Source organism: Panthera tigris, chromosome D1 (assembly GCF_018350195.1).
Source record: "Panthera tigris isolate Pti1 chromosome D1, P.tigris_Pti1_mat1.1, whole genome shotgun sequence".
NCBI classification, from domain to species: domain Eukaryota; kingdom Metazoa; phylum Chordata; class Mammalia; order Carnivora; family Felidae; genus Panthera; species Panthera tigris.
In genome coordinates, this window is record NC_056669.1 from 33062483 (window position 1) to 33090451 (window position 27969).

The following is a 27969-nucleotide window of genomic DNA, read 5'->3' on the forward strand; positions in this document are numbered from 1 at the left end:
TAGGAGTTCTACAACTACAGTAACAGGAGGAATCCATGAGGTCAACAGAACTTACTGTCCAAACAGGATGAAGGCTGGGCTGCAGTTGGTGAGGGAGGATGGTCATGGACTCAGGGTTCTCAACAAAATATGGTGAGGAAATGTTTAGCTCCATAAGAGGTGGAGGTGGACATGTGTAAGATGATGAGAATTCAACCTTAGAGACAGCACTGCTCAGTGGGTTGCTCATGCTTCAAGTCCTACAAGATGCCTTCTCTGACACCTACAGGTAGTAAGCAAACATTTTGTCAGGAAGGAGACCAGGCAAAAAAAATATGACACATCAATTGCTAGATTGAGAAGTAGTTTTGTGTCAACTTAGCTTCACCTTTCAGGAAGTGTTCTGGAAGTAAGACTCATGAATCACAGTCAGCAGATCAGGCCAGAGCTCCATACACCGCTGGGAATGTTGCCACGTGCAAACCCAGTGAAACTCTCGGAGTCTAGCCTTTTGCCTCAAGGCCAGTCCAACTAAAACATAATTTTGGCTCAAAAGAAAAAGGCCTGTTACCAACCAACTTTGCCACTTGAAATGGAGCTAGAAAAACATCCTCATAACAGAGGTAGGTCTTGATTCACCTTTTTTTCCCTGAAGGAATTAAGGTTTAATTAAATATTTATTTCTGTTCTCCTAAATCTGCTGCAATAGAGACAGTATATGATTTTTAATTATTTACAATTCTGCTGCTATATGTATCATTCTCTTTCCTCAGGTATCTGAGGTGTCTAAATGAGGAGGAAGTGCTCATTTGTTGGGGAGTGCTATATGAAACATCTTTTCCAGAAATAGCTTAAGCCATAATGGCATAATGAAACATTTTTAAAAGCTGCCAGGCATTAAGTATAACAAAACATAAATATAACATCTGTTTTTAATTATATGCCTATACCATATTTTTACATAAAAATGGAATTTTGTTTTTGTCAAATGTTTTCTTATTTTCTTTTTAACTGTTGACAGCAATGAGAAAATGATAGGGAGAAGGTAAGGAAAGAAACAGATTAAGTATTAGTGCAATACTATGTATTTAAATAATAGCTCTACTTAATGTTTAAATCCATCTCCTTGACTCTGCCAAGTCTCCTACTCATCACTGTTTTGGTTCTTTTCCTTACATTCCAGACAGCAGAGGACATATCTGGTATTTCATGGTAATCTTCTCCTACACAATATTAAAGATAGAGGCCCTCTCCCTGGAAGAATGCTTATATGCACTCGTGTGCACACACACACACACATACAGGCACACACACACAATTTTAGGAGATTCATGCCTTCTGGCTCTATTGAATCCCATTCTTAGGCTCCCAAATTAAGTTCCTCTACTCTGTCCAATGGGAATTCAGTACAGAATGCCATTTATTGTCTGGAACTTTGATAGTGATCACTGTATCCCTGCAGTGCTTACTGTCTTGCCTGGCATAGAGAAATCATGTTTGATAAGCTACATTGCAAGAAAGACATGTCTTTTTAATTAAGGATCTATACAGAAGAGTTGTTAGGTGAGTGCTGAGGTGAGGTGAGGGCTGTTGGGGCAAAGGCAGGGTGATTATAGATTGAAGTCTACTACTTGTTTTCTTTTAGATCTCAGCCAGCTGACTAGAAAGACTGAAAAGGAAGCAGTCTTTGGTTAAAGAAAGGATTCCTAAATTTCTGAAGTTGGACTCTGCTGATTGTAGGAAAAGATTGGATGATATCAGAAACCAAAGAAGCTTCTAAAGAGTGAGGTGGGTAAAAGAAATACTTAAAGGTGTAATGAGACAGAGTAAATCACAGAGGTGCCAGTGTGAGGATTACCATCCTCAAAGTTTTCCAGTTGAAGCTTGGCCCCCTTGTGGTTTTATACAGCAAGGCAAGGCTCCCAAAGTAGTAGGCTCAGAACAATTACTGCCTGTATTGTTCCCTGCCAGACAGTTATTGATTCCATGACCCTCTCCTGTATCCCATGAAGGAACGGAAAACATGCTGCAGTGGGAACATTTCCACCCAGATTTTTTGTCCAGTCACTGTCATTGTCATAGAAAGCTCTGGCCTGCTTTCTCTGCAGCCAGTCTTAACTGGAGGTGGTGTGCTCAGCTCCTGCCAGAAATGAATTCCTGATGTAGATGACTAAAATAAAACTGCCTGTGAAAAGCTAGTTTATACATTAAGACAGAGACATAGCTTTAGCTACAACTGTATTTACAGGGAAAGAATAAACAATAGAAGAAATCATCAAATAACACTCTCCTCTTCTTTCTTCCTGACCCAGCTTTCCTTCCCTTTTGTGCTCAACCCACAATCTCTTTGCGCACAGTTTTTTTGACCAAAGAAGCTGTTTGATCAACTTGGAATATGTTAGCTGAAAATAAATCTATTTGATCAGGAGAAGAGTGTTGGGAACCTTTTGTCTTTAATCAGAAAGATAGGGACTAGAATGATATTTACCATGGGGACAGAAGAAAGACATCATAATTTTGATGTCTGTCATCACTTTTCACTTGGATTCCATTTAAAACAGGTCAGACCCTGATCCTCACACCAGCTGAAAGCCAAAATCACTCCCCAATTTTTTTGTTTTTGTTTCTGTTTTGCTGCTTCCCAAATATAGCCATGCTATGTCAATTTAAGACAAAAGAGGGTCAGACCTTCCTGCAGGTCCTTTCCTTCTAGAAGATTTTGAAGGATAAATATGTTTTGTGACTCTATACATAGTCAGGGGACACATGATACTAATTTACTAGACCTGGGAGAAAAATAGGTATAAATTTTCCACCTTAATTTGCTGGATTATTTCATTCTCTGTCATGATACAAATATCTATGACATTAGAGATCGAAGCTTGTTCTGAGATATTATACTCATCAAATATGTGCTCATTATTATTGAGTCACAGGTTGATAAAATATGATATAAATACTTGTTAGTAATCAGGATTTTGTTTTCTTTTGGCTTACTTTTTCCCATCTGGTTTTGGTTTTGTGGTTGCCTTTCCAGTCCTGAGCAAATGTAATAAAAAAAGAAGATTAAGAAAATAAAAACACAATATGATTTGTGAATCTCATCCTTTCCAACCCTCTAAATAAATAGGTATTTTAGGAAATCCAGACTGAGTATGATATTACACTAGAGACTCATGTATTAAATACCCCAACCAGACATAGAATGAACATGTTTCATTCTTGAATGCCATGTTCAACAGAGAAAAATGATTATTTCACCTCACCTTGATATTCTGTGACAATGACATGGGTAGCAAGAAAGAAAAAAAGAGAGATACACAGAGAGAAACCCAGCAATGAGAAAAAGCACAAAAATGTGTTGGTTAGTATGGTGAAGAGACTGGAGCTAAGTTCTTGGGGTAATCACCAACTCTCTTACCTCAGAGGACTCTCATTGACACAATGAAAGAAAATACTCTCTGTGCATTCTTGGTTGCCTCCAACTTGAGCCCATGGAATCCATTCCAGGTCTATTGGTCATAACATGAAAGTAGTAATAGTAATAATGATAGTTCACATACACTATGTGCCAACTGTTGCATCGAGTACATTAAGGCATTATCTTTGCTCCTCCTAACAGTCCTCTATGGTAGCCTGTATTTTTTATTATTACAGGTTTATTGAGGGGAAATCAAAGCTTGGAGAGGCTAAAAGACTTGCCTAGGGTCGTAGAGTTAGTACAATGTGGAAAAGGATTGGAAACCACATTTGTGTGTCAGCACTTATCCTTTTGCCTAGATCTTTATATTCAGAGACATGTACCTACCAACAAAAGAAAACTACCTGGAGAGGCTGGAGCTCTCCCTCCTTCTGACTTCCAGTTTGTGCTGCACATGTCCCAGAAGCACACTAGTTATTATAGTCCATCTCATCTGTCTTCTTGTCTATCTCTTCTACCAAATGGAACTCCTTGACAGTGAATCCAGAACACTGATAATGCCTGACACATAGTAGGCACTTTAAACATTGTTGTTGGATGACAAATGCTAAAAATGATTACATGCTAGAGATTTATAATAATTAAGACCAGTTTTGCCTAGCTAATTTTCCATCCTTTTCCAGATATTTAATAATTTTGTTTTTAACTGCATACCAACTTTTAAAACGTAGGGAGGTGTAGTTGAAAATACAATTTGATGCATAATTTCCGTTACTACAGTTGGCATTTGCAAATTTAATTCTAATTACAGAATTAGCTATTTCATTGTATTGAAAAGAAAGCATTTTAATTTAACACTTTAATAGGAAGTTTATGCATATTTACTAACTTAATTATAGAACTATCATCAAGTAGCTTTTGAATATGTAAGCCACAAAATACAATTAACTTTTTGATGGAAGATGTAGTCTTGTTTTAATAGAGGCTTGTTTCATTCACAGCATTGCGTTGTACTTAGCTCAGTCCTCCGATGCCCTCTAGTGGTGATAAATAGTAACTAAAAAAATAAGTAAAAACAAAGTGGATTTATCCAGTAGTGGCTTTTTTTTTTACAATCAGTAACCACATCTGTTCTAATTATTATATACATAAAATATAATTAAAAAATATAGAGTAATTTCTTTGTATTTTATTTTAAATGTAACATCCTTTTAAAATGTAATATTAAAAATAATAGTAAAAGAATATTGACACACACACACTTATACATAATGAGTAAAGTATAGGGAATAATTAAACAAATGTGTGTGTCCTGAGAATTGGTTTAAGAAATAGAAAAGGAAAATAAAGATAGAAGTAGACAAAAAACATTTATTTTTAAAATTTTTTTAATTTAAAATGCCAATGTCTTTCCATAATGTCATAACTGCATAATGTCAACTTCCCATGAAGCAGAATAAGAAAACTCATCCTCATGTGAATACAATCAACCCTCAGCCTCATGAACAAATATGCTCTAGCCAGCTGATCAAACCAGTAGCTTTTACTGAGAAAAAAAAGCTTTCATAATGCTTTGCACATAGTGAACACTCAAAAATTATTTATTTATTTTGTACTCTGTAAACAATCTTCTATTAATAAATCTTGATTGAGTCTTTTAAAAGCTATGCTGGGGAAATATGAATTTCTATCATGGCGAAAATTAGTATTAGTTATCTGCGTTCAAATTAAATTATTTCAAAATCATTCCCAGAGGAAATTGTTTCACTTATATTTTAAAAACAGAAGCAACGATAACCATTTTAAAAGTCTACTGAGTTAAGGCTCTTGCAGTATTGTCATCAGGGTCACTTCTCACAACTCTCAATTTCGACTACTTATGATTCAGAAATATTTATTATTTTTCAACATACTGGAAATTGATACCAACCCCGTTATCTTAAATTTATATAGGACCAAACTATATTTCGGTAGTCAATACTCAAACTGTGTCTGATGACTGTTTCCACTTTGTAGATAGAGAAAGTAGTTTTGAAATACTTAGGAACATACAGATGCAATTCAACTCACTTTTCCCACAAGGTGTCACTATGGTACCTATGAAATATAGTCATAGATTTATTTATCTGTCTGTGACCCTATTTTTAAAAAACAATTGAAAAAGATTTATACATAGGCACATGATCCTGAAATGAAGCACACATAGGAGATAAGTGAGTTTATAGATATCTAATATTTACTACATATATATGAAAGCAAACATATTTAGATGTATATTGAAATCTTAATAATATACATCCAAAAGGAAGTATAAAACATTATGTATATATGTATATATAATACTATATATATATATACATATATATATATCGGTATATATATATGCTTGTATTCAAGATTATTCATTTTTAGACAAATACCCTAAAAGTACATGGCATGTCACTTACATTGCGACTCTTCTTACCAAGTATGTGATACATTCATGGGTGGTTACATATTGAGTTTATATATTTAATGTGCATGTGTAATGGTTAAAGGATGAATATCGTGTGACTTCTGAATGATGAACAACTGGCAAATTCGTGTCTGTCTTTTCTTTTTGTTTTTAAGTGAGTTTGAGGTTAAGAGCCAAGAAATCATTCAGAGCAGAGTTCAAAATCCAGTTCAGCCACCTGTATAACCTCTGCCAAGTTAATTAACCTCCTGAGCCTGCTTTTTTATTTATAAATGGGGATAGTAATATCTATCTCACTGTAGTTGCCTTGAGAGTAAATTGAGACAATGCATGTAAAGCACCTAGCACAGAAGAGATTACTTAATAAATAATAGTAGTTATTATTAATTTCAAGAGGGAAATGTTAATTAGAATTAGATTTTATGCTTTGATCACAGGCCTTTGCATATAAAAGACCAGAGTGTTTCTCACAGATGTGGAATTCTTATGTAATAAAATTCAAGCATATCTATAAAAATTTAAATACTTGTAATAACGGATATTCTAACGATCTCTAATGAAGGTTTTGTTTGCTAAACTCAACTACTTGCTTGAAGTGCAAACAGAGTTCTAGTCTTGCTTTTAGGAATGATTCTCTTCTGCTAGTGATAGTAGCTGAAATTTGTCTTATATCAGGCAGCTGCACAGAGTTAAACATCATTTGATTAATTGTTAGGCAAACAAACTGTGGGATTTCTTTCTGTCCCCTTGTGTTAGTCCTGCTTTGTAGCATTATATGATGCCCCTTTCTCTAAGTCTTCAATAGCTCCCCAAGGCTCTGAGTACAGAATGCAAACATGGCAGACATCTGCAGCTTGCCCGGTTAATGGAGTCAGCCTCAGATGTTGTGGCCTGGGTCTTGTCACCACTGGCTGATCAGCCACACTTTACAAATGAGGGATCTGAATATTCACCTGAAGGCTGAAATGACTTGCCCAAAGTAATACTGCTCCTAAATGAGTGAGCTAAGACTAGAAACCAAATGTCCTATTGACACAATCTCTGGATGAAAAGGACACCTAATTTCAGAAGAGCCGGGATTATCTTCTTCAACCTAAGTCGTATTAAAGAACTAGACCAGGCTGGGACAATGAAGTGCAGCATACTCACTCATCCAAAGCAGTCAACTTATACTAAGGAGTATGAAGAAAAATATTTCAAGGGCTTTAAGAAATACATCTTTTTGTTAGGTATCTTCATTTTTGTTTTCTTTCTTTTTTTAAAATTTTATTTATTTATTTATTTATTTATTTATTTATTTATTTTTAATATATAAAATTTATTGTCAAATTGGTTTCCATACAACACCAAGTGATCATTCCAAAAGATGCCTTCTTCAATGCCCATCACCTACCCTCCCCTCCCTCGCACCCCCCATCAACCCTCAGTTTGTTCTCAGTTTTGAAGAGTCTCTTATGCTTTGGCTCTCTCCCACTCTAACCTCTTTTTTTTTTTTCCCTTCCCCTCCCCCATGGGTTTCTGTTAAGTTTCTCAGGATCCACCTAAGAGTGAAAACATATGGTATCTGTCTTTCTCTGTATGGCTTATTTCACTTAGCATCACACTCTCCACTTCCACCCACATTGCTACAAAGGGCCATATTTCATTCTTTCTCATTGTCACGTAGCATTCCATTGTGTATATAAACCACAATTTCTTTATCCATTCATCAGTTGATGGACATTTAGGCTTTTTCCAAAATTTGGCTATTGTTGAGAGTGCTGCTATAAACATTGGGGTACAAGTGCCCCTATGCATCAGTACTCCTGTATCCCTTGGATAAATTCCTAGCAGTGCTACTGCTGGGTCATAGGGTAGGTCTATTTTTAATTTTCTGAGGAACCTCCACACTGTTTTCCAGAGTGGCTGCACCAGTTTGCATTCCCACCAACAGTGCAAGAGGGTTCCCGTTTCTCCACATCCTCGCCAGCATCTATAGTCTCCTGATTTGTTCATTTTGGCCACTCTGGCGTGAGGTGATATCTGAGTATGGTTTTGATTTGTATTTCCCTGGTGAGGAGCGACATTGAGCATCTTTTCATGTGCCTGTTGGCCATCCAGATGTCTTCTTTAGAGAAGTGTCTATTTGTGTTTTCTGCCCATTTCTTCACTGGATTATTTGTTTTTTGGGTGTGGAGTTTGGGGAGCTCTTTATAGATTTTGGATACTAGCCCTTTGTCCGATATGTCACTTGCAAATATCTTTTCCCATTCTGTCGGTTGCCTTTTAGTATTGTTGATTGTTTCCTTTGCTGTGCAGAAGCTTTTTATCTTCATGAGGTCCCAATAGTTCATTTTTGCTTTTAATTCCCTTGCCTTTGGCGATGTGTCAAGTAAGAAATTGCTGCAGCTGAGGTCAGAGAGGTCTTTTCCTGCTTTCTCCTCTAGGGTTTTGATGGTTTCCTGTCTCACATTCAGGTCCTTTATCCATTTTGAGTTTATTTTTGTGAATGTTGTGAGAAAGTGGTCTAGTTTCTTTCTTCTGAATGTTGCTGTCCAGTTCTCCCAGCACCATTTGTTAAAGAGACTGTCTTTTTTCCCATTGGATGTTCTTTCCTGCTTTGTCAAAGATGAGTTGGCCATACTTTTGTGGGTCTAGTTCTGGGGTTTCTGTTCTATTCCATTGGTCTATGTGTCTGTTTTTGTGCCAATACCATGCTGTCTTGATGATGACAGCTTTGTAGTAGAGGCTAAAGTCTGGGATTGTGATGCCTCCTGGTTTGGTCTTCTTCTTCAAAATTACTTTGGCTATTCGGGGCCTTTTGTGGTTCCATATGAATTTTAGGATTGCTTGTTCTAGCTTTGAGAAGAATGCTGGTGCAATTTTGATTGGGATTGCATTGAATGTGTAAACTGCTTTGGATAGTATTGACATTTTAACCATATTTATTCTTCCAACCCATGAGCATGGAATGTTTTTCCATTTCTTTCTATCTTCTTCAATTACCTTCATAAGCTTTCTATAGTTTTCAGCATACAGATCTTTTACATCTTTGGTTAGATTTATTCCTAGGCATTTTATGCTTCTTGGTGCAATTGTGAATGGGATCAGTTTCTTTATTTGTCTTTCTGTTGCTTCATTGTTAGTGTATAAGAATGTAACTGATTTCTGTACATTGATTTTGTATCCTGCAACTTTGCTGAATTCATGTATCAGTTCTAGCAGACTTTTGGTGGAGTCTATCGGATTTTCCATGTATAATATCATGTCATCTGCAAAAAGCGAAAGCTTGACTTCATCTTTGCCAATTTTGATGCCTTTGATTTCCTTTTGTTGTCTGATTGCTGATGCTAGCACTTCCAACACTATGTTAAACAACAGCAGTGAGAGTGGCCATCTCTGTCGTGTTCCTGATCTCAGGGGAATAGCTCTCAGTTTTTCCCCATTGAGGATATTAGCTGTGGGCTTTTCATAAATGGCATTTATGATGTTTAAGTGTGTTCCTTCTATCCCGACTTTCTCGAGGGTTTTTATTAAGAAAGAATACTGAATTTTGTCAAATACTTTTTCTGCATCGATTGACAGGATCATATGGTTCTTATCTTTTCTTTTATTAATGTGATGTATCATGTTGATTGATTTGAGAATGTTGAACCAGCCCTGCATCCCAGGAATGAATCCCACTTGATCATGGTGAATAATTCTTTTCATAAGCTGTTGAATTCGATTTGCTAGTATCTTATTGGGAATTTTTGCATCCATATTCATCAGGGATATTGGCCTGTAGTTCTCTCTTTTTACTGGGTCTCTGTCTGGTTTGGGAATCAAAGTAATGCTGGCTTCATAGAATGAGTCTGGAAATTTTCCTTCCCTTTCTATTTTTTGGAATAGCTTGAGAAGGATAGGTATTGTCTCTGCTTTAAATGTCTGGTAGAATTCCCCAGGGAAGCCATGTGGTCCTGGACTCTTATTTGTTGGGAGATTTTTGATAACTGATTCCATTTCTTTGCTGGTTATGGGTCTGTTCAAGCTTTCTATTTCCTCCTGTTTGAGTTTTGGAAGTGTGTGGGTTTGTCCATTTCTTCCAGGTTGTCCAATGTGTTGGCATATAATTTTCATAGTATTCCCTGATAATTGCTTGTATTTCTGGGAGATTGTTTGTAATAATTCCATTTTCATTCACGATTTTATCTATTTGGGTCATCTCCCTTTTCTTTTTGAGAAGCCTGGCTAGAGGTTTGTCAATTTTGTTTATTTTTTCAAAAAACCAACTCTTGGTTTCGTTGATCTGCTCTATAGTTTTTTTTTTTAGATTCTATATTGTTTTTTTCTGCTCTGATCTTTATTATTTCTCTTCTTCTGCTGGGTTTAGGCTGCCTTTGCTGCTTTGCTTCAATTTCCTTTAGGTGTGCTGTTAGATTTTATATTTGGGATTTTTCTTGTTTCTGGAGATAGGCCTGGATTGCAATGTATTTTCCTCTCAGGACTGCCTTTGCTGCATCCCAAAGTGTTTGGATTGTTGTATTTTCATTTTCATTTGTTTCCATATATTTTTTAATTTCTTCTCTAATTGCCTGGTTGACCCATTCGTTCTTTAGTAGGGTGTTCTTTAACCTCCATACTTTTGGAGGTTTTCCAGACTTTTCCTGTGGTTGATTTCAAGCTTCATCGCATTGTGGTCCGAAAGGATGCATGGTATGATCTCAATTCTTGTATACTTATGAAGGGCTGTTTTGTGAGCCAGAATGTGATCTATCTTGGAGAATGTTCCATGTGCACTCGAGAAGAAAGTATAGTTTGTTGCTTTGGGATGTAGAGTTCTAAATATATCTGTCAAGTCCATCTGATCCAATGTATCATTTAGGGCCCTTGTTTCTTTATTAACCATGTGTCTAGATGATCTGTCCGTCGTTGTAAGTGGGGTATTAAAGTCCCCTGAAATTACCACATTCTTGTCAATAAGGTTGCTTATGTTTGTGAGTAATTGTTTTATGTATTTGGGGGCTCCCGTATTTGGCGCATAGAAATTTATAATTGTTAGTTCTTCTTGATGGATAGACCCTGTAATGATTATATAATGCCCTTCTTCATCTCTTGTTACAGTGTTTAATTTAAAGTCTAGTTTGTCTGATATAAGTATGGCTATTCCAGCTTTCTTTTGGCTTCCAGTAGCATGACAAATAGTTCACCATCCCCTCACTTTCAATCTGAAAGTGTCCTCAGGTCTAAAATGAGTCTCTTGTAGACAGCAAATAGATGGGTCTTGTTTTTTTATCCATTCTAATACCCTATGTCTTTTGGTTGGCGCATTTAGTCCATTTACATTCAGTGTTATCATAGAAAGATATGGGTTTAGAGTCATTGTGATGTCTGTAGGTTTCATGCTTATAGCGATGTCTCTGGTAGTTCATCTCACAGGATCCCCCTTAGGATCTCTTGTAGGGCTGGTTTAGTGGTGATGAATTCCTTCAGGTTTTCTTTGGGAAGACCTTTATCTCTCCTTCTATTCTAAATGACAGAGTTGCTGGATAGAGGATTCTCGGCTGCATATTTTTTCTGTTCATTACATTGAAGATTTCCTGCCATTCCTTTTTGGCCTGCCAAGTTTCAGTAGAGAGATCCGTCACTAGTCTTATTGGTCTCCCTTTATATGTTAGAGCACGTTTATCCTTAGCTGCTTTCAGAATTTTCTCTTTATCCTTGTATTTTGCCAGTTTCACTATGATATGTCATGCAGAAGATTGATTCAAGTTACATCTGAAGGGAGTTCTCTGTGTCTCTTGGATTTCAATGCCTTTTTCCTTCCCCAGATCCGGGAAGTTCTCAGCTATTATTTCTTCAAGTACACTTTCAGCACCTTTCCCTCTCTCTTCCTCCTCTGGAATACCAATTATGCATATATTATTTCTTTTTAGTGTATCACTTAGTTCTCTAATTTTCTCCTCATACTCCTGGATTTTTTTATCTTTTTCTCAGCTTCTTCTTTTTCCATAATTTTATCTTCTAGCTCACCTATTCTCTCCTCTGCCTCTTCAATCTGAGCTGTGGTAGTCTCCTTTTTATTTTGCACCTCATTAATAGCATTTTTTAGCTCCTCCTTCTGGCTGTTCCTGAGTCCCTTGATCTCTGTAGCAATAGATTTTCTGCTGTCCTTTATACTGTTTTAAAACCCAGCAATTAATTTTATGACTATTATTCTACATTCACTTTCTGTTATATTGTTTAAATCGTTTTTGATCAGTTTGTTAGCTGTCGTTATTTCTTGGAGGTTTTTTTGAGGAGAATTCTTCTGTTTGGTCATTTTGGATAGTCCCTGGAGTGGTGCAGAACTGCAGGGAACTTCCCCTGTGTTGTCTTGAATAACTTGTGTTGGTGGGCGGGGCTGCCGTCAGACCTGATGTCTGCCCCCAGCCCACCGCTGGGGCCACAGTCAGACTGGTGTGTTCCTTCTCTTCCTCTCTCCTAGGGGTGGGATTCACTGTGGGGTGGCATGGCCCATCTGGGCTACTTGCACACTGCCAGGCTTGTGGTGCTGGGGATCTGTCGTATTAGCTGGGGTGGATCGGCAAGGTTCACAGGGGCAGGAGGGCAGGCTCAGCTTGTTTTTCCTTTGGAGATTCACTTCAGGAGGGGCCCTGGGCACCGGGAGGGAGTCAGACCCGCCGGAGGGATGGATCCGCAGAAGCACAGCGTTGGGTGTTTGTGTGGTGCAAGCAAGTTCCCTGGCAGGAACTGGTTCCCTTTGGGATTTTGGCTGGGGGATGGGGGAGGGAGATGGCACTGGCCAGCACCTTTGTTCCCCACCAAGCTGCACTCTGTTGTCTGGGGCTCAACAACTCTCCCTCCTGTTGTCCTCCAGCCCTCCTGTTCTCCGAGCAAATCTGTTAACTTATAACCTTCCAGATGTTAAGTCCCACTTGCTGTCAGAACACGCTCCATCCAGCCCCTCCGTTTTTGCAAGCCAGACTTGGGGGCTCTGCTTTGCTGGCAGGCTGCCCCTCCACCCTGGCTCCCACCCGCCTGTCTGTATCACACGCACCACCTCTCAGGCCTTCCTACCCTCTTCTGTGGACCTCTTGTCTATGCTTGGCTCCAGAGAATCTGTTCTGTTAGTCTTCTGGCAATTTTCTGGGTTCTTTAGGCAGGTGTGGGTGGAATCTAAGTGATCAGCAGGACGCAGTGAGCTCAGCATCCTCCCACGCTGTCATCTTCCCCATCTGTTTTTTTCTATATTTATTTCTAAACACAATATTTTTTTTTTTTAATTTACTTATTTTAAAGTCAGTCAGAGAAATTCAGATACCATATGTTTTCACTCACATGTGGATCTTTAGAAACTTAACAGAAGACCATGGGGAGGGGAAGGGAAAAAAGTTACAGTGAGGGAGGGAGGCAAACCATAAGAGACTCTTACATATTGAGAACAAACTGAGGGTTGATGGGGTATGGTGGAGAGGGGAAAGTGGGTGATGGGCATTGAGGAGGGCACTTGTTGGAATGAGGAATGGGTGTTGTATGGAAGCCTATTTGACAATAAATTATATTTTAAAAATTTACTTATTTTATTTATCTATTTATTTTTAATTTATTTTAAAAATTAAAAACATTATTTCTAAGTACAATAAATAATACAATGTTGCTAATCATTTCTACAAGAAAAATTATCTGTTGGCTACTCCATGGTTCAGAGCCTACCCTGCAGGTGGTGACTCTGAGTTGTGCTAGTAGCAGCCTGGCTTATGTTGCAGTAAATCTTTGCTACTCAAAGTGTGGTCTTCAGTTCATCAGCCTCCAAAACACTTGGGAGCTTGTCTGAAATGTAGACTCCCAAGCCCTACCCAGATCTTTTGAATTGGAATCTGCATTTTAACCAGGTTCCCAAGTGACTAGTACAGAGACTAAAATCTGCGTAGCATCATCTTAATCTTGTATGAAAGAGCCTCATGGAAGCAGTATTCTGTTTAGATTCCTTTCTAATGCTCTGGCTGGTTCTACCATGGGAAAAACAGGTGAGATCGTTGTAATATTGACACTTTTTTTATAATTCCTCAAGTGATAATTTCCTTCTTCCTTCTTGAAATTTTATTGAATTTAGGCTGTCTGGCAAGGAATTAGTTAAAAAAAACTGGACAAAAATGTTTGATTTTTCTCTCCTTTTTTAATCGTAAAAAGAAAATATATTCATTAGAGGAAATTTGAATGATATATGTATAAAGCAGAAAACAAACCATTTGTCAATACAGAGAAATAGCCACTATATTACCATCTTGGTATATTGTCTTCAAATATGTATATAAATTTATTTAATAAATATTTATTCAATACAATATATGAATTTATTTATTATATTGAATAAGTAATGCATCCATATGGTTCAAAATGCAAAAAGGTATATAGTGAAAGCATTTTGCCCATTTCTGTGCCCCATCTGCTCAGTTCCACTCACAACCCCAAAAGATAACTACTCCTATTAATATTTTATTATCTTTCAGGAGATATTTTTATGTATAATCAAATACATATGAATATGTGTACTTTACCCATTTTAAAAAATATTTCATTTATTTTTGAGAGAGAGAGAGAGAGAGAGAGCGTGCACAAGCAGGGGCAGAGGATCCAAAGTGGGCTCTGTGCTGACAGCAGTGAGCGGGATGCAGGACTTGAACTCATGAACCGTGGGATCATGACCCGAGCCAAAGTTGGACACTCAACCAACTGAGCTGCCCAGGCATCCCTGTACTTTCTCCATTTTAACACCAATTATAGCTTTATTCTGCATAGTTTTCCACCTTAGGCATACGCTTTTACAGTGAATGTCCACAGTTATGATACATTTGCAAATTGTGGTTCACTGTATTTTACCATAAGCATTTCCATATTTTTACAGAGTTTTCATAAGTGTCATTTGAAATGGCCACACTATGTTTCATATGTACAGTTGCAATAACTTCCTTAACCAGTAGAGGTTACTGTGCATATTTTCCCTTCCCCCTTCAAGTGCAGATACCTTTGTGATGAAATTCTTTGTGCATAGATTTTCTCCCACCCAGTGGGTGCTGGGGAGAGCTTAGATAGACATACAACAACTAATTGCTGTTAAGATCCCAGAGAAGCTCAAGCCTTGGTTGTTCAACTCTTTTTCCATATTATGGAATACTCTGTAACCTACTAACATAATACTTCTTTTCTCTTAAAATATAAAGAAGAATTTAAGCTTGTGGCAAATAAGTATTAACTAATTAATACATAAAATAATGGGGAAGAGAGGTGGATACTTCCATCCAGCAAAGGGTTAATTCATATTTGCTAGAAAAGGAATAGGATTGCCTAATGAGTCAAGTAGAAATGAAAAACAAAACCTACCTAAAACTGAGAAAATGGCAAAGGCACATCCATAGAAAATGAACACCATAGGAGAGTCTGTTCTTGCTACAGCAGGAAAAATATTAGAAAAGGAAAAGTGCTTCACTGAAAAATATGTCTCAAAGTCTGGAGAGCTCAAATGGCTGAGGAAACATCTTTCATCTCTGAAGCAACAGGCTTGGAAAGTACCTAGCATAAAGTTCTTGGTCAAAAACTCTGAGACAGATTCACTAACAAGAGCAAATGCATAGTGCCATAGCTTATGTCTCAGCAAATGTTAGAGCAGGAGGCAGCTGACCACTGCAGTGTAAAGAGATGAGAAAGGATTGAATTAGGTTTGAGTTGCAGAAATACATGGAGAAAAAGATGATTTTGGAACTGTTGGGGAATGTTCATTCTTCTGGTGGGATGGTTAAGGATAGCAAGAACCAGTGGAGAGAGGGAGTGAAGGTAATGTCATCCAAACCAATCTCATATTAAATTTAGCCTCAGAGAGCCAGTCAACCAGGGATTAGAGGAAAATTGAAGGCTTGCTTATTTACGATAGATTCCAAAGGGAAGAGTGTCTCAGAAAAGACCTGGAGATTGGACAGGGATATATGTATACCTATCAACTAGCATGTTGAAATAGCAGAAATTGTCAGATGCAATCATAAAGAAATTATAACTATGTTCTCTCATTCTCTCACATGGCCCTAGGAAATCTGCAATTTTGACCTATTGTAAATGGGAGTACACTTATTCTCAAAATGTTTCTAGAGACTGCACTGCTGCAGGTCAATCCAATCAGCATGTCACTGTTTAGATTTCTCAGTCATGAATAGGGTACCAATACACCATGGCTACCAAACTCTAGGAGACATACTTAGTTCCAGAAGCCATTCTGCACTGGGCTTCAAGGAAATAAGTACCCTGATCCCTTCCATGGGTAGATGTTAGATGAAAATTCTCACAAAATCTTTTGTCATTTCCACCTCTTAGCCAAATGATCCCAACTCTTTTTATAGGATGAGAGTGAGTGGTTAGCTCAAGGATGTAATGCTGGTTCTTGACCAGTCTTGAATGTTTTGCATTCAAAGGTTAGTGATCTTGCACCAATACTTTCATATGTGGTGTGATCAAAACATAACTTTTGTTATTTTTAATAATAGATAGGCAAATGCATATGTAATTAGTTGACATTCAAATTCACATCAATTCTAGAGCTGCTTTTTAGTGTCTAAAATATTTGAAAAGTTTGCATGAAATGTTAGTCTAAGAACAATACTGCCTGGAAAGTTCTTGAATTTCCTTGAATTATATTTTTATGTCAAAGAGCTTGTGTATTCTTGAAGACTTAAATTTTAAAATTTGAAGTATATTTTATTTTCCAGAAGAAGACATCTATACTATTTTCTAGAGGAATAAGGAATGAAATACCACAGTGAGGAAACAATTTACATTGGAGATTGTGTATGTATGTTTAAGTTACTGAATGTCTATGAAATAAATCTGTGTGGGGAAATGTCATTTTGGGATTACACTTTTATGTTATGAGAAAGTAGGATGGCGAGAAATGAATAATTGACCCTTAGCATTTTCAGCAGATTCCACTGCTTTCTCCTGCAAGTGGATAATATGCCTAAATACTAAATGTCTACACTAAAGCTGCTTCTTGGCAGATGTGGATTATATTCTAAAGGGACACATAGAAAGAACATTGCTCAAATTGCTCATTTATTCTGCATCCCCTATGCATGTCTCAGTGCACTTCCACACTATTATCATGTAGAGGTTTCCATAGCTCTCTATAATTACCCTTTTGCTGTTTCAGTCCTGAATGAACGTCGCTTTGAAAAAACTCCTATACAATTCAGCTTGAGTAAATTAGTTAATTGGGGTTGGAGTATTACTTGTCCAAAAAATAGCTTTTTGCTTTATAGAAGAGACACTATGAATTTCCTCTAATATCAAATATTTCCCAGGGTAGTGTTAAAAATTAAATTTAGACAAAATTGGTCCAAACAACACACTTTTAGTAGCCTGAGTTTCCTTAGGGGACACTAGGGTATATGCAGTATTGAGGTGATCAAAGTATCTTATCGACAATGGAGAAAGCTAGACAGGGAGAACACAAGCAGGTTTATTCCTGAACAAATATGAGGCTAGTCCTGTCTTTGAGGGCTTACAGAAGGAACGGGATATTTAGGATATGTATCTTATAGGGTTTCTTTTCCTTTGGGTCTTCATCCTCTACCAGGATCACTTACTTTTAAAAGCATGTCCAGGTCTGGCAGCTTATCAGGATCTAATAGCATTATATAAATAAATAAGCAAGATGAGACTGGCACATTAAGCCCCATAAAAGCAAGTAAAGTCTTGCTTTAGCATGAAAAATAGAGAAAAAAAATGTTCTTTTGGGTTTCTTGAAAACAAGGACAATGTCTTCAGAAGTGGCCATTCAATAAATTGTGCTTAATAGAATGACTTAATCAAATGATGCACAGCAGAGTCTGACCTAACATTAGCCCTGTCTCTAAAGTATAGCATCAGTTTCTCAAAACATGAGTACTTGGAGGGCAGTGCCCACTCTTGTGTGATTTTAGCCTATCCTTCCCCTCAGTGTCTCTAGTGCCTGTCAACTACCTTCAAGTATATAGGAAGGATTATATATCCACTTTGAGGTTAATAAATGATTGTCTACGATGATCAGATTAGAGTTATTTATTTGTAACATTATAAATGTCTGAGAAATTCCGTTGGTGCCATTTTGCTTTTGAAATTTAAGAATTATGTAAGACATAGATGTACAATTTAGAAAAGAGTAGAAAACAGATATGTTAAAAAGAAGATTTTTCACTATGGTACTAATTGGATATAGAAAATAGATATCTTTTGTACAGAAATGAGATCACACTCTACATATTGTTTGTGTCTTGTTTTTTCTTTTGTGACAAACTATGAACATCTTTTTTGTGGCATGATTTTAGAAGTACTCTATTAATGTAATGCCTATCTCTTGTGCTCTACTCTAAACAAGATTAATCTTAAGATTTTTTAAAAACTAAACTTTGTAGTTCCTTCCTGCTCCTAATTAATCACTACCATTTATTATCCCTCTGGGATCCAGCAAACAGTGTCACTTCTGCACGAGATATAGAAAAGAAATGAGTTCACCTAAAGAGGGAAGTTAAGTTTTAAAATCCAGCTAAAAGTACATATGTAAAAGAATGGCAAAACCTCACAGGAAAGCTGAGTTTCAGCAAGAGCATGAGGCACCATGAAGAACATAGCACAGCTACCACCTTCCTCCTGCTGCAAGCCCCTGGTACAAATGCAGAGGGAGGCCTGGAGTTTGCTTTCTCCTCACACGGAGACAGATACCAAGAGTGGGAAAAAGGCAGCTCTTCCTGTCAATGACATTCATTCAGAGAGATTATTTGGATTTCAACAAATTAATTTCTGTGGTCTTAACAGTAAGCTCTGGTATAAGTTTATGAAATCAGAGCCAGGGGTGCCCAGGAGAGACCTGGACTGTATCAACCACTGTACTGCTGGAGGCAGAGTTGCTCCTTAGGGACCTCTGGCCAAGGACTTTGTTTTTTTCCTCCAATCTAGTGAGGAAGTGACCTCATTGATCAGACTTTGCTTTAATAAATAGAGAATCTGATTTATTTTTAAAGTATGCATATCTGTGGTTTTCAGTGTGTTCACGGGTTGTTCAGTCATCACCTATCTGATTATTTCATCACTCCAGAAACACCCAATAGCTAGCACTCTCCCTTCCCTTCCCTTCCCATCTAATCTCATTTCTGTCTCCATGGATTTGCCTTGTCTGGACAGTTCATATAAATGGAATAATAAAATTTGTGGTATTCCGTGTCTGGCTTCTTTCACTTAGCATAATGTTTTTAAGACTCATTCAGTATTGTCGCACATATCAGAACTTACTCCTTTTTATGGCTGAATAATATCCCATAGATACATGTGTATACATAGATACACATAGATACATTTTGCTTTTCCATTCATTAGTTGATGGACATTTGGGTAGTTTCTACTTTTTAGCTATAATCAATCATGCTGTTATACATCTTTGTGCACACATTTTATGTAAACATATAAATCCAATTTTCTGGGAAAATCTGATATGTTTATTTTTTTTAACAAAAATACAAAGATTTGGGAACTTTTTGTTTTCAATTTTTCCAAAAACCCAAGACTGCTCTAAAAATAGAGTCTACTGGGGCACCTGGGTGGGTCAGTTGGTTAAGAGTCTAACTTTAGTTCAGGTCAGGCTCTCGAAGTCCTTTTGTTTGAGTCCTGCATGGGGCTCTTTGCTGACAGCTTGTAGCCTGGAACCTGCTTCACATTCTGTGTCTCCCTCTCTCTTTGCCCCTCTCGTGCTTGTGCTCTCTCTCTTTCAAAAATAAACATTAAAAAAATAAAATAGAGTCTACTGATAAAACATGGATTATTATTTCTTAGTTAAGTGACATTACATCTGTGTGTGAATGAGCAATGGCATACCAAGAATTTGGTTGTTTTCTTCCCAACCCCCAGCTTTATTGAGGTATAGTTGACAGATAAAAGTGTATATATTTAAAGTGTACAATGTTATGATATGTGATATATGTGTACATTGTGAAATGGTTACCTAAATCAAGTCAATTAACATTATCTATCACCTCACATTGTTACCCCCCCCCCTTTTTTTGGTCAAAGTGCTTTAAGATCTGCTCTCTGAACATAATTCAAGTATATAATATAATATTATGAACTCTAGTCACCATGCTGTATATTGGATCCTCAGAATTTATTCATCTTATAATTGAAACTTTGTACTCTTTCATCAACATCTCTCCATTTCTTCCACCCCCACCTACAGGCTTTGACAATCACCATCCTACTCTTTGATTCTTTGAGTTTTATTTCCTTTTCTTCCTCCTCCTCCTCTTCTTCTTTTTGTTATATTCCACATCCAAATGGTACTATATAATATTTGTCTTACTGTATGTCTTATTTCATTTATAATAATGCCTTCCAGTTTCATCCATGTTGTCATAAATGGCAGGATTTCTTTCTTTTTTGCTGCTGAATAATATTCCAAAGTATATATACATTATGTTTTCTTTATCCATTCATCCACTGAGAGACAACTTAGGTTGTTTCAACATTTTGGCTACTGTCAATAATGGTACTGTGAGTATGGGAATGCAGATATACTGATTTTGTTTCCTTCAAGATACTGAATTTTTTCCCTATGGATAGGCACACATGGATATGATCCTGTGGATCACATTGTAGCTCTATTTTTAGTTTTTTTTTTCTTTTTTGAGGAATCTCCATATTGTGTTCCACAGTGCCTGTACTAATTTGTGTTCCCACCATCAGTATACAGGTTCCCTTTTCTCAACATCCTTGCCAACACTTATCTCTTGTCTTTTTGATAATAGAAATTTGACTATTTTCTCCATGATGATCAGAGTGACCAACAGTCCCATGAAGAAGCCAGGCATGAGGAAAAAGCTAGGCCAAGAATTATTGCATTTTCCCCATCTCTGTGTGGTTTTGTTAAGTTTGTATCATTGGCTAAATAAAATTGAGCATATAGTAAGCATAGGACAGTATATGTCTTGTCCCACATCCAGTAACCTAGAATGCTGCTAGTGACATTCTTTCCTTTAAAATACTAAACATTATAACATGACACATGTTGGCTTGAGGAAGTTAGGAAACAGAGATGAGCATAAAAAGAAGTTAATTTATTTCCACATAAATTAGATACCATTGTTGATATTTCTTTTTATAAAACATGAAATCATATTAGCACAGTTTTTGTTCTGCTTTTTTCTCTAAGCAATGAGCTGTGTATATATCAGATGCATTTGGTTAGAATTATCTACTAATATAGTACTTTTTTGTGTGTTTTGCTGTAACCAAATTTAATCATATTCAGGCTTCTTCCCCCCCCCGCCGGAAGCAAAATTAGGGGGCAATTCTCTTTCTAGTTCAAAGCAGGCACTTTCATTCATTTTATGCTAGGATCAAACTGTGCTAGCCTTACATGAGGCAAATAGGACTAGGTCTCACCTAAAGGAATATGCTGACATTTGAAAATAAGAGTAGACCTGTCTGGAAATGGTAAGAGAAACTCAGGAGGAAATGGGAAACCAGGAAAAGAGAGTCTGGTTTAGTTATCAGATGAAAAGAGGTAGTAAAAGGAAGTCTGGGTTTCACTGTGGTGGTAGAAGTTACCTGAAGCCTGGAATTTGAAAGCTGAGAAAAAGGGAGTCTGTTGGAGCTTATGGTGTGGAATTCCCAGGCCCCACTAGCAACAGGGCACCCAGCTCTTGCCACCAACCTAAGGTTAATGGATGTTGTTGTTGGTGATCTGTTCAACAATTTATTTGTGATTGTGATTTTAACCAAATGCAATATGCTCTGTTTCAGAGGTAATATTTCACCATAAAAATATAAAACCATCTATAATACATATTTATCTGAGAGTAATTAAAAATATCCATAATCAAAATGAGATTAAATCCATTCATATGTCTCTTTGCTTGAAGAAGTGTGAAAGTATCTCTTTTTATAAAATGCAATGACAAATTCTTGCTATTGGTGTCCTGGTTTTTCCCATATTACTAATCTGTGGATATGCTTTCTGTGGCATAGTTTTGGGGAAGTACACTATTAATTTGGTGACGTCTCTACTTAACTGTCAGTTCCAATCTCAGCTAATCTAATTAAGACATTTTCAGGATAGAAGAAACAGTTCCCTGTCATGCCTCTGGTCAGCCACTACAATTTGATATGGCTTCAGAATCCAATAAAAAGCATTGGTTCTGCATAGAGAAAGAATGGGACCACCTAAAGGGGCGTGTGGAAGCTAGAAGAAACCAAACCCCAGCTGTAACTACAAGAAACTGTGGAAGAACATCAGAGAGCATTGAATACTTGAAAGGAGGGGTGGGGTGGGGAGTAGGACTTGCTCATTGGGAAAGAGAAATAGAAGGGAACAGGGCTTTCTGTTTAGTACTGAAGCCACGGGAATTTTTAAAATAAGGATGGGAAGATAGTTTATATGAACAGCTGGCACAGGGTGATTATTCTTTATTTACCCCAGTCCCCACAGCTCCTGGTGTAGATGGTGCTGTGCGTGTTCTGAAGTAGGGCATACTTTCTAAGCACTGTGAAGACTGATATATATTTAATAAGGTTATTTAACAATAACCAGTATTAGTTAATAGTAGGGAGGGTTGATATGAAGTTCACTTTTGAAAGTATGATGTTACCTTCTAGATATACAAAATGGCAGAAGGAATATGGGTTTATTTAAGAAAAAATGGAAAACACAGATAGGAAAAAAGATAATAATTATTTATTATATTGTTACATAAAAGCACAGATATTTACCTATGGCAGATCGTACTGTGACCTTCAGATTTTTCCAAAATGAGAAGCTGTAGCACGCTGTTGATGGCTTCATTTTTGACGTGCACAACTACTGTGGTGGTGTCCCCCCCTCCCCACTATTAATTAGACTTTTCAAGACATTTTCCTTTTCTGAATTGAACTGGCAGACATATTTTCACTTCTTGCCCCCAGCCAATCACTACAATTCACTTGCCATCATTTGTCACAAGTCATGCCAGCTATGTGTACACTAAAGAAAAGACTGCTCTATCTTCCAGGGTCATGCTGGTGTTTTAAAGCCCAATTTGAGCATCTAAACAGGTAAAAGAACACTATAGTGAACAGAACACTGGAAAAAAGAGTCAGGTTAGGAAATATGGCAAATAAGGGGAATCTTGAGGCTCACTGAGGGTAGTGGGTTTTTACTCAAAGCCTAAAATCCCCTAAGCTGAAGAAAGAGCAGGTTTTTGGAGTAGTGCATGACAAAGTCATCATCCTATCCCCGTTTTTCCTAGTTTAGAATGTTGTGTACCAACTTTGAGATTAATGGAACACTTACATTGGCTAGGATAATGGTAGTTTTAAGGTATTAGCTAACACAGAAGTTAAGATATTAGTTAAGATATGTTAGATAAAAGTTAAGATATATATGTTTATGAACCATAATAATCATAATGAACTTTAGGGAGCTGTTGGACTCAGTTTCAGTGTTACTAGAGGAAATGGCTTTCTCAAACACATCCTAGGACCAAAGTAATAATCAAAATCGCATCAAGCGTGGCAGTGGCACAGCAAAAATCTAACTTTTTATTTTTCCCCCAGTTCTGTTAAGATTCTGTCTGGCCAGTAAGTGTTGCAGGCCAGGTGTATACCCTGTAGGGAACCTAGGAGTAGGGAAAAGCCAAGCCAAGGTCGGCTGCATCTGTTCCTGCTTTGTGTAGTTATCTCACTTCCACAGTTTCTGAATTCTTGGCTGGTAACTTGGGAAAATACAGCAGGGTGTTTATATGTATGCGGTCTCTTCCTGCCAGTGTATAATCCACCTGAAGTCATCATTTTACCTTTTTAATGTTTATAATAACACAAATAACAGGTTTACTTAAGAAAAAAATGATAAACCAGGAAATACTGATTAGCAAATAAAAAACTTATTTATGGTGACTCAAATGAAAGATAGTAATATAAATATATTTTCACAAATGGAATCATCATGTATATACTGTTTATATCATGCTTTTTCTCAATAATGGACTGATAATATCATATCCCTGGCATCATTTGAATTGCACTCAAAACTGCATGCTGTTTCTTTTGCCATTCTTTAATGAATATTACCCACTGTAAGGTTTTATTTTCCTGTTAAGGCAGTCCTTATTCCGTTTCCCATCCTATGAAAGGCAATAACACCCACTGAAGATTGAAAAAAATATGTTAGAGAAGAAATTGGGTGCTCTAGAACTGAGTTCTTGTGAAAAGTACATAGAAAGAATAGCAGAATAATGGATGGAAAATAGAATGCTATAATATTCCATTTTTTTCTGCAGCAGGAAAGAGGGGCAGAAAAAAGAGACAGGGCTTTTCCTGTGGTAGTGAAATTTATTCAAATTTCAGACAATGCAAAAGCTGCAGTGAGTGAGTGCATCACAGAGGAGCACACAGCAGAGGTTTTCCTCTCTGTCTAAAATAATATTGGGTCACCAGCCAAAAGTTAACAAACACTCATGGACAGTTATGATGAACAATGTGTTCAGTAGGTCATTTACTCTTTTTTAAAAATTTTGTTTGTTTGTTTATTTATTTTTAATTTATATCCAAGTTAGTTAGCATATAGTGCAATAATGATTTCAGGAGTAGATTCTAGTGATTTATCCTCTATGTATAAGACACAGTGCTCATCTCAACAAGTGTCTTCTTTAATGCCCCTTACCCATTTAGCCTATCCCCCCCATCGACTAACCCTCCAGTAACCCTCAATTTCTTCTGTGTATTTAAGAGTCTCTTATGTTTTGTCCCCCTCTTTGTTTTTATATTATTTTTGCTTATATTATTTTTGTTTCCCTTCTCTTAAGTTCATCTGTTTTGTATCTTAAATTCCATATATGAGTGAAGTCATATATTTGTATTTCTCTGACTAGTTTTGCTTAGCATAATACCCTCTAGTTTCATCCATGTAGTTGCAAATGGCAAGACTTCATTCCTTTTGATTGCTGAATAATACTCCAGAGAGTGTCAGTGTGTGTGTGTGTGTGTGTGTGTGTGTGTGTGTGTGTATACCACATCTTCTTTATCCAATCATGAGTTGGTGGACATTTGGGCTTTTTCCACTCTTTACATACTTTGGCTGTTGTCAATAGTACTGCTATAAACATTGGGGTACATGTACCCCTTCAAAACAGCACACCTGTATCCCTTGGATAAATACCTAGTAGTGCAGTTGCTGGGTCGTAGGTGAGTTTTATTTTTAATTTTTTGAGGAATCTCCATACTGTTTTGCAGAGTGACTGATCCAGTTTCCATTCCAACCAGCAATATTAAAAAAAAAAAAAAGAGAGAGAGATATGCTCTCTCTTTGCATCCTTGCCAACATCTGTTGTTGTCTGAGTTGTTACTTTTAGCAATTCTGACGGGTGTGAGGTTGTATCTCATTATGGTTTTAATTTGTATTTATCTGATTATGAGTGATGTTAAGCATCTTTTCATGTGTCTGTTAGCCATCTGGATGTCTTCTTTGGAAAAATGAGTATTCATATCTTTTGACCATTTCTTCACTGGATTATTTGTTTTTTTATGTGTTGAGTTTGATAAGTTCTTTATAGATTTTGGATACAAACGCTTTATCTGATATGTCATTTGCAAATATCTTCTCCCATTCCGTTGGTTGCCTTTTAGTTTTGCAGATTGTTTCCTTTGCTGTGCAGAAGCTTTCTATCTTGATGAGGTCCCAATAGTTCATTTTTGCTTTGTTTACCTTGCGTCTGGAGATGTGCTGAATAAGAAGTTGCTGCAGCCAAGGTCAAAGAGGTTTTTGCCTGATTTCTTCTGTAGGATTTTGATGGCTTCCTATCATACATTTACCCATTTTTCATCCATTTTGAGTTTATTTTTGTGTATGGTGTAAGAAAGTAGTCCAGTTCATTCTTCCGCATGTTGCTGTTCAGTTTCCCCAGCACCATTCACCGAAGAGACTGTCTTTATTCCATTGGATATTCTTTCCTGCTTTGTCAAAGATTAGTTGACCTTATGTTTGTGGGTCCATTTCAGGGTTCTGGACTCTGTTCCATTGATCTGAGTGTGTGTTTTTGTGCCAGTACCATACTGTCTTGATGATTACAGCTTTGTAATACATCTTGAAGTCCAAGATAGTGAAGCCTCCAGCTTCAGTTTTCTTTTTCAGGAATGCTTTGGCTATTTGGGGTCTGTTCTGGGTCCATAAAAATTTTAGGATTGTTTGTTCTAGCTGTGAAGAATGCTGGTGTTATTTTGTTAGGAATTGCGTTGAATATGTAGATTTGCTTTATTTTAACAATATTTGTTCTTCCAATCCATGAGCATGGAATGCTTTTTCATTTTTTGTGTATCTTCTTCAATTTCTTTCATAAGCTTTTTATAGTTTTCAGTGTATAGACTTTTCACCTCTTTGGTTAAGTTTATTCTTGGGTATTTCATGGTTTTTGGTGCAATTGTAAATGGGATCGATTCCTTGATTTTTCTGTTGCTTCATTATTGGTGTATAGAAATGCAACTGATTTCTGTGCATTGATTTTATATCCTGTGACTTTGCTGAATTCATGGATCAGTTTTGGCTATTTTTTGGTGGAATATTTTGGGTTTTCCATATAGAGTATCATGTCATCTGCGAAGAGTGAAAGTTTGACTTCCTCCTTGCCAATATGGATACCTTTTATTCCTTTGTGTCATCTGATTGCTGAGGCTAGGACTTCCAATAATATGTTGAATAACAGTGGTGAGAGTAGACATCCCTGTCTTGTTCCTGACCTTAAGGGGAAAGCTCTCAGTTTTTCCCCATTGATAATGATATTACTGGTGAGTCTTTCATATATGGCTTTTAAGATATTGAGGTATGATCCTTCTATCCCTACTTTCTTGAGGGTTTTTATCAAGAAAGGATGCTGGAGGGGCACCTGGGTGGTTCAGTCAGTTAAGTGTTTGATTTTGGCTCAGGTCATGATCTCGCTGTCCCTGAGTTTGAGCCCCACGCTGGGCTCTGTGCTAACAACTCAGAGCCTGGAACCTGCTTTGGATTCTGTGTCCTGCCCACCTGTTTCTCTACCTCTCCCCCACTCATGCTCTGTCTCATTCTGTCTCTCAAAAATAAATAAATGTTAAAAAATTTAAAGATGGATGCCGTGTTTTGTCAAATGCTTTCTCTGCACCTATTGAGAGGATCATGAGGTTCTTGTCCTTTCTTTAAAATTTTTTAATGTTTATTTTTTTTGAGAAAGAGACAAAGCATGAGGGGGAGAGGGACAGAGAATGGGAGACACAGAACCAGAAGCAGGCTCCGGGCTCCGAGCTATCAGCACAGAGCCAGATGCGGGGCTCGAACCCACAGACTGTGAGATCATGACCTGAGCTGAAGTCGGAGGCTCAACCAACTGAGCCACCCAGTGCCCCTTTTCCTTTATTTTATTGATGTGATGTATTACATTGATTGATTTGCAGATATTGAACCAGCCCTGTATCCCAGGTATAAATCCCACTTGGTCGTGATGAATAATTGTTTTAATGTCTTGTTGATCTGGTTGGCTAGTATCTTCTTGAGGATTTTTGCATCCATGTTCATCAGGGAAATTGGTCTGTAGTTCTTTTTAGTGGGATCTTTGGTTTTGGAATCAAGGTAATACTGGCTTCATAGAATGAATTTGGAAGTTTTCCCTCCATTTCTAATTTTTGGAACAGCTTCAAAAGAATGGGTGTTAACTCTTCTTTAAATGGTTGGTAGAATTCCCCTGGAAAGCTATTTGGCCCTGGACTCTTGTTTTGGGGAATATGTTTTTTAATGTTTATTTATTTTTGAGAGAAAGAGACAAAGGGTGAGCAGGGAAGGGGCAGAAAGAGAGGGAGACACAGAATCCGACACAGGCTCCAGGCTCTGAGCCATCAGCACAGAGCCTGATGTGGGGCTTGAACCCATGAACTGTGAGATCATGACCTAAGTTGAAGTCTGACAATCAACTGTCTGAGCCACCCAGGCATCCCTGGGAGATTTTTTTTTAAATTTGTTTAATTTTGAGAGAGGGATAGAGCATGAGTGGGGGTGAGACAGAGATAGAGAGGGAGACACAGAATTCGAAGCACACTACAGGCTCCAAACTGTCAGCACAGAGTTGGATGAGAGGCTCAAACTCACAAA

General features: G+C 37.3%; 1 long non-coding RNA gene across 3 annotated transcripts in view; it reads left to right on the top strand.

The window, feature by feature from the left end:
- LOC122231082 overlaps positions 1-27969 on the top strand; it is a 53760-nt gene that overhangs the window by 8564 nt on the left and 17227 nt on the right. Inside the window, exons 3-4 of one of the 3 annotated variants that reach the window (XR_006208211.1) lie at positions 1625-1767; positions 16571-16687. This is a non-coding gene — a long non-coding RNA (uncharacterized LOC122231082). Of the gene's footprint in view, positions 1-1624; positions 1768-2291; positions 2376-16570; positions 16688-27969 lie in introns of those variants that run through there. The other 2 variants (XR_006208210.1, XR_006208212.1) reach the window with 2 other exon arrangements.